General features: G+C 63.0%; 1 protein-coding gene across 2 annotated transcripts in view; it reads right to left on the bottom strand.

Moving 5' to 3' along the window:
• Nucleotides 1-12,743, bottom strand: part of CXXC5 (CXXC finger protein 5) — a 36,517-nt gene extending 23,774 nt beyond the window's left edge. Inside the window, exon 1 of one of the 2 annotated variants that reach the window (XM_069028966.1) lies at nt 12,649-12,743. The gene's annotated coding sequence lies outside the window, so the exon portion shown is untranslated. The other variant, XM_069028967.1, reaches the window with a different exon arrangement.
• Between the last annotated feature and the right edge of the window lie 980 nt (nt 12,744-13,723).

Below are 13,723 nucleotides of genomic sequence, written 5' to 3'. Positions count from 1 at the left end.
CCCGGCATCACCCAGGATACGTCATCCTGGCCTAGGGCACTGTGTCCCTTCCCAGCCCCCAGCACCCCCAGGCCTTTCTCCAACCCTGAATTTCCAAGTTCCTCCGCATTTCCACCCAATAAATGATGGCGGGTGCTCAGGGGCAGCAAGGCTGGGTGTGGTGCTCCCGAGGGACTCAGGAGTTACTCCCCACTACAGGGCACTGACTCCAGCTCTGGGATGGGGTTCCTGGGCAGATCTGGGATGGACACAGGGAGACCCTTCACCCCTCACCCCATGGTCATCCCCCAGGAGAGCTTTGGGAAGCAGCTGGGGGTGCAACCAAGAATAGCATCCCAGGGCAAAGCCAGCCAGGGGATGGAGGAGCATGATTTTGCCCCCCGGGATGGGACTTGGGACAGACCAGTGTCCCCAGGGGTGTCCCTCTCCTATGAGGAGACCTTCTGCCATCATCACACCCCGACCAGCTCCCAGTATCAACACATCCTGGGAAGGCTGGGGGGGGGGCCAAGGCACTGGCATGACCCTATTGGGGTGATGCAGACCCTGGGCATGGAGCCACAAACATCTTCCTCCTGGTCTGGATCTGTCCCCCACCCATCGGGAGGAGAGGAGCATCCAAGGGGGGGGAGGGCTGCAAACCCCTGGAAGAAAGGAGCCCAAAGGTGCTTCCAGAGGAAGTGCTGGCACAAGGAACAAGCCCTGGAACACAGCATGGCCCTGAATCCAGGAAAAAGCCCTGTCCCATCCTCTGGCCTCACCTGGAGCAGAGGGGATGGTGCAGCTGCTGCTGGCCCAGGCATGGGCAGGGTGTCAGATGGGTCCCCAGGCCAGCCAGGGCCAGCAGGGTTCAAGGTGACCTGCAAAGCACAGAGTGGGCATATGCCCTCCTTCCCCCACGGATGGAGACCTCTTGGGCTCCTGTTCAGCTCCCCAGAGCTGCAGACCCCTGGAAAGGGGACCATGGTTCTCCCCACTCTGATGCCAGCAGCTCAGCTGGCAGGGGACAGTGCCCCTGCACCCACACACATCCTTCCTCACACACACTGGCACCAGTTTGAGGGCCACCCTGCCCCAGGCAAGATTCAGTTTCTGTTTGCCAGGACCTTTGGGAGAGCAGGCTGAGGCTCCAGTACAGAGTTGGCCAGGGTTTGCCAGGACACCCACCACACTTGAGTTCCCAGAGGAACACTCAGGGATGCTCCTGGTATCCCAACATTGCCCAGGGTACCAGCACACCAGCACTGGACGTGGGGATGAGATGACCCTTCCCATCCCTACCTGTCTGGGCAGGGATGCCCAGGCAGTCCAGTGGGAGAGCAGCTGGAACACTGTGGGCAGGAGGCAGCAGGGAAAGCCCTGAAGAGGAAGGGGGATGCTCTGCTTCCACTGCAGGAGGGAAACTGAGGCAGGGAAGGGCTGGGGTGGGCCCACACCCTTGGTGCAGCAAGGGGACCTAGAGCCAGCTTTTCCTGATACTTCCTATCCAGAGGCCACTCCGCGCTGAGGACAGGGAGCAAAGACAGAGCAGGAAGAACCCCCCGCCCTGGCACTGCCAGACCCCAGTATGGGACGTGAGACAGGAGCACACCCTCAGTGAGGTGCCCCCCCAGCCCTCCCAGGAAGGATCCAGCCCCTCAAACTGGGGCTCAGCCCCAGAACAGTGCTTAAACCACCCCCCAAACCACTGCTCAAACTCTGAGCCGGTACTCAGCCCCCTGAAATGGTGCTCGGCCACTCAAACTGGTGCTTGGTGGCCAAACTGGCTCTCAGCTTCCCAAAACAATGCTCAACTCCCAGGCCAGTGCTCATCCCCCCAAGCCTGTGCTGAACCCCTGAGTGGGTGCTGAACACCCCAGAGAGGTGCTTGACCCCTGAGAGGGTGCTCAGCCCCCCAAAACAGTTCCTGACCCTCAAGATAGTGCTCAGCCCCTGAACCAGTGTTCAGCCACTGAGCTGCTGCCCAGACCCCAAATTGGGGTTCAGGCCCCCAAAACTGTGGTTGAGCCCCGAGCTGGTTCAGTCTCCTAAAATGCTGTTTGACTCTCATGCTGGTGCTCAACCCCCCAAAACAGCAAACCCCCAAACCAGTGCTTGACCCCCAAGCCAGTGCTCAGCCCCCCAAAAGCCTTATCCCAGTGGAGGGGTCAGCCATTCCATGGTCCACCCCAAGGATGGCCACTCCAGTTTCCTCCCAGTACACATACTGGTCACATGGGCCTTCAGAATGGCCAGACAGCCCTGAGGGGGTTTCCCCAATTCCTTTTGTCCCTCCACCACTGAAGGGACACAGGATCACCACAGCAGGGAAGCCAGTCCCTTCCCAACACCCTGGCTGTGGGAAGGGACATGTCCCCCACTCTGTGTCCTGGAGGGGAGCTCCTTGTCCCCTTTCCCATCATTTCCCATGGGAGCGGGATAGACAGGATTCCTGGGGCTCTGCTGGGAGTGTCCCTGGCCCCTGAGCCATGGAGGGTGAGGGGCCTGGACAAAGGTAAGGAATATTAGGCACGAGGTCCCTGGTTATCCTTGGAGGTGGCTGCATGGTGGGATGGTTTGCGGGATGCAGACCAGGGACATTGGCTCAGATGAGAGCACATCCAACCTCTAATGGAGGCAGCTGCTGGCTGTGGGGGACTTATTCCCCACTGCCAGAGTGCTTTCCAGCCCTATCCATCAAGTTTTTGGCCTTTGGGATGAGCTGCTAAAGCTGCCCCCACACAGCCCAGTGCCAGCTATTCCCAGGATTAGGCTGGCAGTAGTTATGGATACGGTTGTCCCCCAAAGCACCAACCACAGGCAGCCTGGGGACCCCCAGGGAATGGCCACAGGCCCCCCAGTTCCCCCATTCTCCCAGGTTCCCATTTCCCCCCCAGCTTTGGCATCTCCAGACTCCCAGACACAGCCCCCATCCCTGCCCCATCCTCACATCCCTCCCTGCTGTCCCTCACCCCTAATCGAACTGGCTGCTGCACAGACTCATCCCAGTTTAATCTTCACGGTGCATCAGGCACGGGAAAAAACACAACGATTTTCCTTTTTTTTTTTTTGGGGGGGTCTTAATCTTTACCTGGGGTCAGATTTACCAATCCTCTCGCTAATCCCCCAACGCCTTCGCAAAGCAAAGGGCCCCCTCCTCCGCCAGCCCCGAGGGAGCGAGTCCAGGGAGCACCCATAGCCCCAGGGTGCCTCGGGATTAGCACTCCAGGTGACTGCAGTTTTTCCCAACGAGGTGGCAAGGCATGTTTTTAAAGGCTCTTTTTATTTAAGGAATCTGAATGTGATGGGGGGAGGGAGATCACAAGGCAGTGGGGAGATAGGGGGAAAGCCTGAGGGTCTCGGCTCCACTGACAGGCTCAGATTTGGGGGAAATATTCGGGGAAAGGATGAGAAACCACTTCTTAGAGAGGATTCGGTGCCATTCCCTGCCTCAGTTTCCCCGTGTGTAGAGATGAAAGGTCACCCCCTCTCCCGGGGCCTCAGATGGCACCAGCTGCCCCTGAACAACCTCCAGGTCATCCCTGGCGGGGATGGGAATCACCCCGGACCTGCAGATGGGAGAATTAGGGGGCTGCAGATGTGGGGACAAGAGTTCCCGTGGATGTGGGGGTGCTGGCATCCCTGTGGATGGGGGGACACAGGGCTCTGCAGAAGGGGGGCAGGGGGAGCGGGGGGCTTTGTGCATGGGAGGCTCTGCAGAGAAGGGCGACAGGGGATCTGCATATGGGGGGACAGGGGTCCCTGACAATGAGGGGACACAGAGCTTTGAAGATGAAGGGACAGGGTTCTCAGCAGAACAGGGGGACAGGGATGCCTGAAAGTGGGAGGGAACATGGGGCTTTGAAGATGGGGGCACGGGAGTCCCTAAAGAAGTGGGGACAGGGGTCCCTATTGATGAGGTAACAGGGGGCTCTGTGGAAGGGGGACAGGGGGCTTTGCAGATGAGGAGGGAACAAGGGTGACAGAAGGAGGGGACGGGGCCCTGGCAGATTCAGGGGGACAGAGGAGAGGGGTCCCTGCAGGAGGAGAGGTCCGAGATCCTTGCAGAAAGGAGGGGGGCACAAGGGTCTTGCAGACAGGAGAGGGACGGAGGGGACAGAGGTCCCTGCAGAAGTAGGGGACAGGAGCAGCAGAGATCCCTGCAGATGGCGAGACAGGGTCCCTGCAGATACGGGAGACAGAGCTCCCTACAAATCCGCCCTTTCCACGCCAACCTCCCGCTGTGTCCCCCTCACACCGGGGCCGCCCCCCAGCTCTGCTGCGGCGGGGGCTGCGCAGACCCCCCCGGCTCGGTGGGAGGCGGGGGCTGCCCGCAGCCCTGCCCTGCCCGAGCCCCGCGGGCCTCGCGCCCCGGCGGCGCTGGGCGAGCGAGCTAACCGGGGATGGCAGCGCGGCCCTCGCCGCGACACCGCGCACGCTCCGCCGCGGCCGGCACCTCGCCGCGCCAGCCTGGAATTTGCAAGCTGTCCTGATGCATTAAAGCGCAAACGCCTGGCGCCCAGCTCCCAGCCCTGTGCCCGGCTGTGCCAGGCCATGGCATCCCCTCTCCGGGAACGCCGACACGGGGCCAGCTGTCCCCGAGGGCGGCCAGAGCCACCATCACCATCTTCATGCTCCGCGTTTATTTTTCTCCCCCCAGCCCCAGCTTTAAATAGCGGAATGGGGAGAGGGTGCCAGGCTCACGCTGTCACTGCGGTGAGGCAGGGGACACTAGGGACATCAAGAGTGGAGGGTCCCCAGCAGTGCTGGCGCTGGGAGCAGGAAGAAGCCCAGCAGCACGGGCAGCAATGGAGCCCCTTCCAGCGGGCAGCACGTTGTGCCAACCCAGGGCATGGAGGGAATGGGGAGACACAGACAGACACGGATGGACAGAGAGGGATAGGGTGCTCCGCTTGCCATCCCAGGGACAAAGGTATGGGACCCCGAGATGGGTGCCATGGCACCCCTGCAAGGACCACCCCGGAGAGCCAGACAGAGATGGGCTGCAGTCCCCTTGGACAGCACCATCCCCTGGGGATACCAGGGTCTCCCCTCCCCTGCACCCACTCACACTGCACCCCTCCAAGTCCACTCCCTACACTGGGTACTTCCCACAGATGCAGGAGGGAAAGGCGGGGAGGGACAGCCCAGCCTGGCACTCACAGTTCGGTGTCCAGCCAGCACCCACCATCCCACATCTCCCACCCTGGTGCCTTTCAGATTCCCTGAGACTCCCCACGACCACTGTCACGTGTGCCATGGGATCCCCTCCAGGTCCTGGAGGGCGCTGGGTCCACTGTGAGAAGATTGGGCACCTGCCAAGGCTGTGGGCAGAGGGGACACCCCAATCCTTGGCACACGCTTGCCCCTCACCCACGCACCGGTGATGCTCCCAAATTGTTCAAGAACCCAACACCCACGCTGTGGCCAGCGGGACACATTCATTCCCCAGACAGGCAGGATGGGCTCAGCCAGCTGTGCCGATCCCAGCCAGAACGGGGCAAACAGCAGCGGGATGCCCGTGGGAGGAGGGAACGGCAACAGCCGGCTGGAATAAGAGTGTGAAGAAACGGCTCTTGCGTGCTCTGTCCGGAGCCAGCTAACGAGGCCATATTTGAAATGCTTCGCATACCTCCGGTCATCAGATTAGTGAGATGCAGAAGGTAAAGCAGAGGGCAAGAGGAGAGCTCCCAGGCAGCGATCCTCGGCCGCCGCTCCAGCCCGCTGCGGGAACTGGGGGAAAAGTCCCCGGCTGGCAGCGGGGCACAGGGCACCCCAGGAGTGATGGGTGCTGGGATCTGCCTCCCTGCTGTGATCCCAGCCCAGGCACAAGGGAAAGGTGGGGAAGGATAACCCAACGTGCTGCCATGTCCTGGCCACCAGCCACTGCCACCTCCCCATGGCCCAGGCAAGGCCTGGACCTGCTGAAAAACATTCCAACATTTTACAGGGGCTTACAGGAAAGTCAGAGAGAGACTTTTCACCAGGGTCTGTCATGATAGGACAAGGGGTGAGGGTTTTAAACTGAAAGAGGAAAGTTTGGGATTGGATATTAGGAAGAAATTCTTCCCTGTGAGGGTGGGGAGGCCCTGGTGCAGGGTGCCCAGAGAAGCTGTGGCTGTTCCATCCCCGGAAGTGTCTAAGGCCAGGTTGGACAGGGCTTGGAGCAGCCTGGGATAGTGGAAGGTGTCCCTGCCCATAGCAGGGGTTGTAACTGGGTGATCTTTAAGGTTCCTGCCTGCCCAAACTGTTGTAGGAGCCTATAGACAGAGCAAGATCCCACAGAGCCTCCAAGCATCATCTGTGGGCACAGCTCGCTTGCCCTTCCCAAGGCATCAAAACTCCTTGGGCATGAATGGTCCTCACTGGCCCTGCTCCAAATCCAGGAGTGTCAGGGGAGCAGGAAGCTGCCTCTGAGCAGCAAGTGGGTACAGAGGAGTAAGAGCTCTTACAGGGTGAGAGCACCTGGATTTGCAAACACTTGGGACCCTTCAGGGTTGAGATGTTCAAGTGAGAATGTCTCAGCCTTCAGGATGTTCAAATGAGAGACTCAGCTTGGATCTGGGCCCCAAAATCCCATCTCTGAGGGAGAGAAAGAGGCATAAAGCCCACAAGGGCAAAAAGAAGTGAGAACCAATGACACCAAGACCCTTGGGGACACCAAGAGAGAACCCAGGGGCTGAGTGGATGGAGCTGCATTGTTTGGATGGGCATAGACAATGACTCCACAAGGAAGACTCTGGGAGACAGATATTGCCCAGATATCCCTTCAAAGAGCTGGAGCACAGGCATGGACTCAAGGCAGGTTTGCAAAGGCAAAACCAAAACATCCATCAACGACAGTCAAGCACCCACAAACCAAGAGTGACCAGGGACAGCAGCACCAGAGGAGGCCAGAGGGGAACATGCCCAATCTCATCACACCTGAGCACAAACCCAATCCTCATTCCAGCAGGGGCCATCCTCAGGGAGCTCAGCACGTGCCAGGGCCAGCTGCGGGTTTCATGGGCGGCAGCAGCCACCAGAACACACTGGAGTCACAAGGCCAGGACTACAAGCCCTGTTGCCAGCCCTGCCACCACCCAGGTGACAATCAGACCCTGGGGATGAAGCCCATCTCAGAAGTGGCCCAGAAATGACAGGGTACATCTCACCCCGTGGGCAGGTCCCACCCTGCACCCACCGAATATATCCCAGGGCTGTCACAGGGCAGGGCCAGTAACCCGAGCCCTTTTCCAGCTCCCACCTCTCCGAGCTGGGAGGGTGGAGATGGAAAAGCACATCCTGCTTGGAAAATCAGAGAACAGCTTTTCTTTTTTCATTCTTTGCCACCACTTCCAGGGTCACGCATCCTCCCATGCCCGGGTCACCACGCTGTCAGCATCACTGTGGGGAGGTGATGCATCCTCATCCTCCCAGCACAAAGGATGCCCCAGCTCAGGCGATGGAAGATGCTTTGGTACAAGTGACACTGTTCCAGGACAAGGACATCGAGCCAGACCCACACATCCCAAGGTGATCCCACAGCCTGGGAGCCATTATTCCAGTCCCGTTTCCATGCCATAACCATGGATGGTGGAAACCAGGGACACCAAGGCAGCCACTGGAAAACCTGACCTCAAAAATCCTTTTATCCACATAATCACAGGCTGCCACCCATGTGCAGCACAGGCTGTCATCTCGGACCATCAGCACACTCCACCTGCTCACAAGCCATGGGAAAAGACAAGCAGGGATGAAATCACTCTAAAGATATAAGGGATGCACCCCTCAGCACCCCAAAAGGAGAGACTATAGGGCAGGTACATCACCAGCATTGAGCTGTTGACAGACCCCAAAGCTTTTAAACTGTGGATATCAGGTGCCCAAGGGCCCGTGGCCAGGGTAAACGTGCCCTTTGGACTTTCCCAAAGGCAAAGGGACCCACAGGTCACCCTCAGCCACTCACTGGGGTCACACCGTTCTGCTGCCTGCTGTCCCTGGAGCTCTCCTGGGCTTCCAGCCCCATGGGTGTCCCAAAGGCCACAGGACATGGATAGGGATGCAGGCTGCTCCTCACCCACATGCACTGATGCTCCCCCAACAGGCCCCCCAGGACAGGGAGCCACAGCCTCCCCACCAGGACACGTCCCTCTGCTGAAGGCAAAGGCAGCTGCAGAGCTGATCCCCACAGCAGAGCCACTGCTGAGCAGCAGCAAACTCACATTTCCTCCACTCTGGCCTGGCATTTCTCACTGGCCACATCTGGAGGTGGTTCCTCCTCTGGCCACCCCTTTGCCCACCTGCCTCTTCCCTCCTGCCCCTCCTACACCCCTGCTCCCTGCACCAAATCCCAGACTGGTTTGGGTTGGAAGCGACCTTAAAGCCCACCTCATTCCACCCCCTACCAAGGGCAGGGACATCTTCCACTGTCTCAGGTTGCTCCAAGCCCCGTCCAACCTGCCCTTGGACACTTCCAGGGATGGGGCAGCCACAGCTTCTCTGGGCACCCTGTGCCAGGGCCTCATCACCCTCAGTGTAAAACATTTCTTTCCTATGTACAAGTTAACCCTGATCTGTTACAGTTTAAAACACTCACCCCTTGTCCTGTCACTCCAGGCTCTTGTCCAAAGTCCCTCTCCAGCTCTCTTGAAACCCCTTTAGGCACTGGAAGGAGCTGTAGTCTCCCTGGAGCATTCTCTGCTCCAGGCTGAACATCCCCAGCCTGTGTCCAGAGCAGAGGGGTTCCAGCCCTTGGACCATCTCCATGGCATCCTCTGGACCTGCTCCAACAGGCCCACATCTGTCTGTGCTGGAGACCCAGAGCTGGATGTGGTGCCCCAGGGGGGTCTCACACAAAGCAGAACAGAGGGAGCACCCCCTCCTCACCCTGCTGCCCGTGGTGCAGCCCAGGATACACTCGGCTTTCTGGGCTGTGAGCGCACAGTGCCGGCTGATGTCCCATCTGTCACCCACCAGCACCCCCAGACATTTTCCACAGGGCTGCTCCCAGCCCATCCACCCCCTGGCTGTGCCAGGACTGGGGGCTGTCCCCACACAGGTGCAAGACCTTGCACTTGGCATGGTTGAACCTCCCACCTTCCTCCTTCCCCATCACCTGCCCGGCAGGAAAACAGCCAATGCCACACACCAGCTACTGCCAGCATCTCCATCCTTTCCCAAGCCACCACAGCCCATCCATTCTCATGTCCCCAGCTGGGTGGAGGGCCAGCCTTTTCCTGGGATAGTGGCTCCCATCCTTCTCCCCAGCCTGGATGAGTTTCAAGAACACCAATCACTTTGGGGACACCTGGCCCCCCCTGGCTCCATGCCCGGGCTCTGTGCAGAGAGGTGGCTGCAAGGGGCAGCAGTGACAACTGGGAGTCCCACAAGACCCCCCATGCTCCTAGGAGTCAAAGTCGAGTCAGGGGAAAAGGAAGGGGAAAGGAGAAAAAAAAAAAAACCAAGCCTTTTGAGTGTAATATTTTAGTTGAGCACCAGAGCATGAGTAAAGGAGGGAGCTTTTCGTGGTCTGGTGAGTTTAAGCTATGAGCTGAAAGTTTAACTATTAATACACTTAATCAAGAGGTTGTTCCTACAGCCGGGATTTGGGAAAACAAAACCGGGAGGCAGGGGAACGGTGCCACCCGCTGTGGCCACCCTGGGGAATGTCCCTGCTGGGGGAGGTGGAGGGTCCGGGACCAGCTGGGGCCGGATCCAGCCTCGGCCAAGCCTTGCATGGACACACCAGGAGGTGCCAGGTGCTGGCTGTGAGGGCCAAGCACCCTGCCCTCCCTCCAGTGCCCCACACAGGACATTTGTCAGAGGGGACAGTTTTGGGGAGAGGATGTCACCCCCAAACCCTGCAGGGTCCCCAGGTTGCAGACAAGCAGCACCTGCACTGCTGCCACCTGCCTGGAATGGCCCTGGTGACACCAGGGGATGCCGGTGGGTGAGGGACCGCCAGGGTGGGGGATCCCTAAAACGCTCCCCACACCTCCACAGCGTCTCCCCTGGCACCCACCTCTGCCACAGAGGAGAAAGAGGAGGGACAGGCTGGATTTTGGGGCGTAGCACCCAGAGCTCCTCTCCTCTGCCCATCCACCTCGTGTCACGGGCAGGAGGCACGGGCAGGAGCGCGGGGAGGTGCGGGCAGATGCCTGGCAGCGCGGCGCCGGCTGCCCGCATCCCCACCACAAAATCCATGTCAAGGACGCCCCGGCCGGCTCCTGCCTCTTCCCACCGAAGCAGGGGGGAGGACGCGGGGACGTTCGTGACGCCCGGCACAACCCCCCCACCCCCTGCCTGCACATCCCGCCAGGCAAACAGCCCCCCCGACCCTGCCCCCGGGGCCACCGAGCCCCGAACGGCGCCGGGACCAACTTCTGAGCGGCACCGGCGGGTCCTTTGTTACTTTGCTTTTGTTGTCACACGCCGGCGCGTCTCCGTCCCCATCGTCCCGTCACCGTGTCCCCCCCCCATCCCGCCCACAGCCCCCCCCTTCCCCCCCAAGCGGCGTCCCCGAGGTCAGGGCGCGACATCTGCCAGCGCGACGGGGCGACGCCGGTACCGGCACCGGGGAGGGGGGCGCAGCGCCGGGGGCATCTCCGGGGGTACCCCGTGCGGGGACACTTGGGGTGACACCGCCACCGATGGGGATGCGCTGCGGCGGCCCCGCGGGTGCCGCTGGAGGAGCCGTTTCTCCAAAGCTTTTCCCGTTGGGAATGCGAAGGACGGACGGACAGACAGAGGGACGGAGCAGGGTTTCCATGCCTACCAGCGCTCCCGCTGAGCGGGACCTCGGGGAGAGTCACCCCCCCTTTCCCGTCCGATCCCCCTCGCCTCGGCCCCGCCGGGGGATGCAGCGCAGCCCGCGGAGAGCAGCGGAGACCGGGGAGCACTGGGGGCCGGGGAGCGGGGGGGGGCCGGAGGGGTCCCCGTCCCCCCGCAGCCCCAGGTGCGGCCCCGCCGCCGGGCTGGGGGCCGGGGGGCGCGGACAAAGCGGCACAAAGGGGCCGCTGACACAGCAGGGCCCGTTTCCAGAGAAACAAAACTTCCGCCGGCCCCGGCTCCGCGCCCCAGGTAGCCGGGATGGGCATCCCCCTGCGCCCCCCCAAACGCGGCCTCACCCGCCCTCCCACAGCACGGCATCCCCCATCACTCCCCCAGCCCCTCCGGCAGGGAGCGGCGGGGGGTGAAGGTTGCCCGGCCGGGTCAGCGCACACGCGGGGCCGTTACCGCAGGATGTGTGCGCAGCTTTGTTTGTGCGTGGGATGGCCCCCCCATCCCCATCCCACCCCCTAACCCCTCATGCCACCCCCCATCCTCCTCTCCCCAATCAATCATCCCAGCAAAGAATAACCCGACCCGAAGCAGCCCCGGCCCCGCAGGAAGGACGCTGCCGGCTGCGGGATGCGGTGGAAAAAAAAAAAAATAGGAATAATAAAATTAAAATAAAAGGGAAAAAAAACCAAACCAAAAACCAATACCCCACACCTCCGTGGGGCGCATGGGGCCGCGGTTCGGCGGAGTTTGAGGCCGTAATTCCCAAATTCGGGTACAATCCGCAGCCCCCACGGTGGTTCTGGGGCTGGTGGCACCCACACCGGTGCGAACGAGGGATGTTCCACGGCGCGATCGCGGTGGCTCGATGGGTGTCGGGGTGCGTGGGGTACCCTCCCCGCCGCGGGTGGGGGGAGCAGGGGGTTTGGGAATCCTGTCTGACGGCAAAGCGGGGCGGGGGGGGTTCGTTGAGAACGGGGGGGATGATAAAGTTGGGTGAGTTGTCGCACATGGCTGGGCGATGGCGAGCGGCGCCGCTCCCACGGCCACCCCGCGCCCGGGCACCGGCGGCGGAGCCAAACTGCCGCGGGAGCCCGGCGCACCCCGGGGAGGCGGGAGCGACCCACGCGCGGACACCAGCACGGGGTGGGGGTCCCCCCCGCGCCCCCCACGCGAGCCCCGCCGCGGGTGGCAGCGCCGGCCCCGCTGCCCACCGCCTCCCCCCGGCGCCGCCGCCCCCGCCGCCCCCCGGCCCCGCCGCCACCATTGTCACCCGGGAAACCACCGGGCGCTGCCGCGGCGGTCCGGGGCGGCGGGGGGAGACGTGGGGGGTTCACTCCATCCCTCCCCACGGCTCCCAGCGCATCCCAGCCGGGCTGCGGGTACCGGCAGCGGGGTTCAGTCGCACCGAGAAAAACTTTGCTCGTTACCCCGACGTCCCCCCCCCCCCTCCCCTCCCATCCCCGGGAAGCGGCGGGGCCGCTCGGGCGCCGCGCAGGCAGCACTGGCCGGGCCCGACGCGGGCAGGCGGGCAGGCGGCCAGCTCCGGCCCCGCCGCCGCCGCGGGCAGCCCGGGCACGGCGCCGGGCAGCGGGGCGAGCCGCGGATACCCCCGCCAAACTTTTTCTTCTCCGCCACCTCCCCTTTCTCCGACAGCCCCCCGACACCCCCCCCCACCACCCCAACTCCGCCGCCGGAGCGCCCCGGGGGCCGGCACCGACCGGCGGTCCGGGAGCCGCCGCGCTGCGGGCAGCGCTGCCGGGAGCGGCGGGGGCTGCCCGGGCGCCGGGGAGGGGGCAGGAAGGGAAGGGAGCGGGGTAGGGAGGGGAGGTCAGCACCTGCCCGGGGCCGGGGCCGGGGCCGGGGAGCCGAGGCGGGCTCGGTGCCTCGCCGCCGCCGCACACCCACCTCCACATCGCCGCTCGCTCTGGGAGTGCGCAGCCCCCGCTCCGCGCTGCACGGCGCTGCCGCCGCCGCCGCCGCTGCCCGCGGCTGCCGGCAAAACCCGGACCGGACCGGGCCGAGCGCCCCGCGCCGCCGGACACCGCGACACGCCGCGACACGACACGCCGCGCGCGCCCCCCGCCGCCCCGCGCGCGCGCCGCCCGCACACCCAGCCTCCCCCGCCCCGGCTCGCCCGACCCCCATCGCCGTGCGGCTACACCCATCGCCAGTGTCCCAGCCGCCCCCACGGGTGTCACCCCGCTGCGCCGTGTGCCAGCCGACCCCGCGGGTGGCGACGGAGTGCGACCCTCGTGTCCCACCCACCCCGCACGGGGTTTATCCCGCTGTGACCCCCATGTCTTACCTACCCCCCCTCGTCACGGGTGCCGCCGTGGTGTGCCCACCCCTCTCCATGGTGCCCCAGCCACCCCCATGGTTGTCACCGCGGTGTGTCCCCTCGTGGCCCAGATGCCTTCATGGGTGTCACTGTGCTGTGCCGCCCGTGGGCTGTACACCCGACACGGGTGTTGCTGTGGTGCGTCGCCCTCCGTGTCCCAACTGCCCCCCCCTCCTCCCCCCTCCCCGAGTGTCACTGTGGTATCCCAACCCTCCATGTCCCACACGGAGGAGATTGGAGTGTGTCCCCCGTGTCCCATCCACCTCCACGGATGCCAGCCTGTTTGTACCCCCTCCACGTCCCACCGGTCCCCCACAGGTTTCCCCTCACTGTGCACCCCGTGTCCTAGCCGCACCCATGGGTGTCACCATGATGTCCCCCCACCATGTCCCATCCACCTTACTGTGCCCCCCCTAATCCCCACCGACCCCCAATGAGACTCCACCATCCTCTCTCTGGGGTGTCACCCAACTGTGCCTCCTCCCGCCCCCCTGCTCCCCGAGGGGTGACACCCTCATATGCATCCTCATACCCCAGAATGTTCCTCACCCGCCTGTCCCTCTATGGGGTGCACATCCCTCTGTCCATTCCCCCCATGGGATGCTCTCCTCCATGTGCTCCATCCCTTGTCCCCAGTGTGGG

The sequence above is a fragment of the Aphelocoma coerulescens genome, chromosome 13, assembly GCF_041296385.1.
Source record: "Aphelocoma coerulescens isolate FSJ_1873_10779 chromosome 13, UR_Acoe_1.0, whole genome shotgun sequence".
Taxonomy (NCBI): domain Eukaryota; kingdom Metazoa; phylum Chordata; class Aves; order Passeriformes; family Corvidae; genus Aphelocoma; species Aphelocoma coerulescens.
Note: the sequence above shows the minus strand (reverse complement) of the source record. Positions and strands in the feature narration are given on the sequence as shown.